Source organism: Pseudophryne corroboree, unplaced genomic scaffold (assembly GCF_028390025.1).
Source record: "Pseudophryne corroboree isolate aPseCor3 unplaced genomic scaffold, aPseCor3.hap2 scaffold_213, whole genome shotgun sequence".
NCBI lineage: Eukaryota > Metazoa > Chordata > Amphibia > Anura > Myobatrachidae > Pseudophryne > Pseudophryne corroboree.
The window spans coordinates 1,049,433-1,052,525 of NW_026968774.1; the positions used below are offsets into that span (position 1 = coordinate 1,049,433).

Consider the following 3,093-nt stretch of genomic DNA (forward strand, 5'->3'; position numbering starts at 1 on the left):
AAGCCAAGTATCTGATTAACATATTTGTAGGGATGGTTTTTCACCTATTACTAAATTAAACTTGCTTCATTGGAAAGGCAGCAAGATGCATCCTCATTTCAATATCTACTGAAATAATACAGGTTGACACCAGGAAACATTAACGCCACTGCATCCTTGCTGCTTTCTCATGTGGAAGTCTGTTTAATGTGAAAACAAGGTGATATCTAATTAGCACACAGGTAAGGAATTAAGAAAATCTTTATTTAAGGGTGAAGATGTTTCTCACAAAATCGTTGCCCCAATGCATCATTGAAATTCAAGCTGGAAAGATGATTTTAATATATCACTTGTACATTTTGTATTGCCCTTCTGGTGACAATGTAGTTTGTTTTTGTCAATTACCATTTTAATAATAGGGTAAAGAAAATTAAGTGGATTTTTGAAAGAAAACAATACTGTCAATATACTATTAAAACAAATTAAAATGGTAAAAGTTATTGTACTTTAAGTAAAAATAAAAGCTAAAATATCAATCCCAGTTTTGGATTACTTTAATGAACAACAAAAAAATGCATATAGCAAAGGATAGTTTCAATCTGCCTACCTCTGGGTTATGGACCCAGCATGCTTCCATTGCAGTACTCTGCTGCACATGTAAGTGCAAGAGATCCTGAAGCACTCACTCATCATGCGAAAGTACCAATGTGTTTCTTCATTGGTTGCTGGAAGAAACATCTTACAAACACTCTCCAGATTATTGACTTTTTAAAGTTTTTCTAGGAAACGTTCTAGATGAATGCTTATTAGTCTTTGTCAGTATATACTTTTTGCAAAGTGTCTCTGTGGCGCAATCGGTTAGTGTGTTCAGCTAACCCTTGTGCACTATCCTGACTTCTCCTCCTGTCTGCTTACTTTGTGCCTTCCAATGCACAATGCAAACTACAGGTAGTGCTGCAGGGCCCACACCCTTTTACTTGCCTTACGGAGCAGCTCTGGAGCTGTTTCAGTGCCAAGCTGCTGTAAGAAATAAGCTTGAATGCTTCAGAGGCTGGGGCATTGTCAACATGAGCCCCACACCAAAGGAGGGTGGAGGTGTTTAATGCGAACTAGGGGTCATCCAAGCGCCGCAAAAGGCCGCCATACCCTGCACGCCCCTTTTCTCTTTTCATATGCAGATGAGGATTGAAGCCAACTTTGACCCACTGCTTGGATGACATCACCATATGCAAATCCATCTGCTGCAGGCCTTCCCCCCGGAATGCTTGCACTAGTTGTTGCATTTGGTTTGTTGTTTGGGGGTGCTTCAGTATTAGGCAGCCTTCTGCCCTCCCATGTTCATCTGAAAATATGTGTTCTCCCTGCAGTTGTTGTCCCCAGATGAGAGTTCCCTTGTGCTGCCTCAGTTGAATCTCCTTTACTTGACAGAGATGTGCCTGAGCAGCGGCCCTCCCCAGCCCTATCCCAAATCATACTTATTTTGCATAGGAGATACCATGGTCATGAAGATTGTTCTCCCAGGGTGAGGTTCATTCATTGCATTTTGGGTATGCTGACCCCTGTGATTTCCCCAAATGTGGGTAACTCGACTGCATTATTTGTGGTAGTGGGGGACTGTGTTTGTGTTTTCCTCTGGTCAGCTCTGGTAAAAGTCAGATTTCTTTGTTTCAGATCTTCCTCTAGCCTTGTTCTTCTTTCGAGAGTTCCCTTGTGCTTCCTCAGTTGGATCTCCTTCAGTTGACAGGGCGGTGCCCGAGCAGCGACCCTCCCCAGCTCAAGCCCAACTCCTACTTACCTGCCAGGTGAGATACTATGATCATGAAGGTGCTTCTTCCAGGGCAAGGCTTACCCATTGCACTCTGGGTGTGCTGCCCCTGTGATTTCCCCAAATGTGGGAAACTTGACTGCATAATTTGTGTTTCCCCTGGTCGGCTCTCGTATAATTCAGATCTCTTTGTCTCAGGTCTCTCTCCAGCCTAGTTTGCTGTCTGTTTCCACTTCTTTTTTCTTGAGCCCCTCCCTTTTATACCCTTGTGCACTATCCTGACTTCTCCTCCTGTCTGCTTACTTTGTGCCTTCCAATGCACAATGCAAACTACACACCCTTTTACTTGCCTTACAGAGCAGCTCTGGAGCTGTTACAGTGCCAAGCTGCTGTAAGAAATCAGCTTGAATGCTTCAGGGGCTGGGGCATTGTCAACATGAGCCCCACACCGAAGGAGGGTGGGGGTGTTTAATGCGAACTAAGGGTCATCCAAGCGCCGCAAAAGGCCGCCATGCCCTGCATGCCCCTTTTCTCTTTTCATATGCAGATGAGGGTTCCAGCCAACTTTGGCCCACTGCTTGGATGACATCACCGTATGCAAATCCGTCTTCTGCAGAACTTCCCCCAGGAATGCTTGTACTAGTTGTTGCATTTGGTTTGTTGTTTGGGGGTGCTTCAATATTAGGCAGCCTTCTGCCCTCCCATGTTCATCTGAAAATATGTGTTCTCCCTGCAGTTGTTGTCCCCAGATGAGAGTTCCCTTGTGCTGCCTCAGTTGAATCTCCTATACTTGACAGAGATGTGCCTGAGCAGCGGCCCTCCCCAGCCCTATCCCAAATCATACTTATTTTGCATAGGCGATACCATGGTCATGAAGATTGTTCTCCCAGGGTGAGGTTCATTCATTGCATTCTGGGTATGCTGACCCCTGTGATTTCCAAAATGTGGGAAACTCGACTGCATTATTTGTGGTAGTGGGGGACTGTGTTTGTGCTTTCCTCTGGTCAGCTCTGGTAAAAGTCAGATTTCTTTGTCTCAGATCTTCCTCTAGCCTTGTTCTTCTTTCGAGAGTTCCCTTGTGCTGCCTCAGTTGGATCTCCTTCACTTCACAGGTGGTGCCCGAGCAGCAATCCTCCACAGCTCTGGCCCAACTCCTACTTACCTGCCAGGTGAGATACTATGATCTTCACTGTTAGGGCAATCAGGATGTGGAATTCCCTGCCAGGGAAGGTGGTAATGGCGGACTCTGTAATTGGATTTAAAAAAGGAATGGATACATTTCTGAATGAAAAAGCTATCCAAGTTTATAATACTTAAAATATCAACATGGTTAATCCGGGGGTAACATG

The 3,093-nt window shown here is 44.6% G+C and overlaps 3 non-coding genes across 3 annotated transcripts; all 3 read left to right on the forward strand.

Moving 5' to 3' along the window:
* Window positions 1–1,450: 1,450 nt before the first annotated feature.
* Window positions 1,451–1,614, forward strand: LOC135006360 (U1 spliceosomal RNA). The gene has a single exon (XR_010206562.1). It is a non-coding gene; the product is annotated as a U1 spliceosomal RNA (small nuclear RNA).
* A 152-nt stretch (window positions 1,615–1,766) lies between these two features.
* On the forward strand, window positions 1,767–1,929 carry LOC135006520 (U1 spliceosomal RNA). Its single transcript, XR_010206710.1, has one exon. It is a non-coding gene; the product is annotated as a U1 spliceosomal RNA (small nuclear RNA).
* Window positions 1,930–2,584: 655 nt separating this feature from the next.
* On the forward strand, window positions 2,585–2,747 carry LOC135006398 (U1 spliceosomal RNA). The gene has a single exon (XR_010206599.1). It is a non-coding gene; the product is annotated as a U1 spliceosomal RNA (small nuclear RNA).
* Window positions 2,748–3,093: the final 346 nt, after the last annotated feature.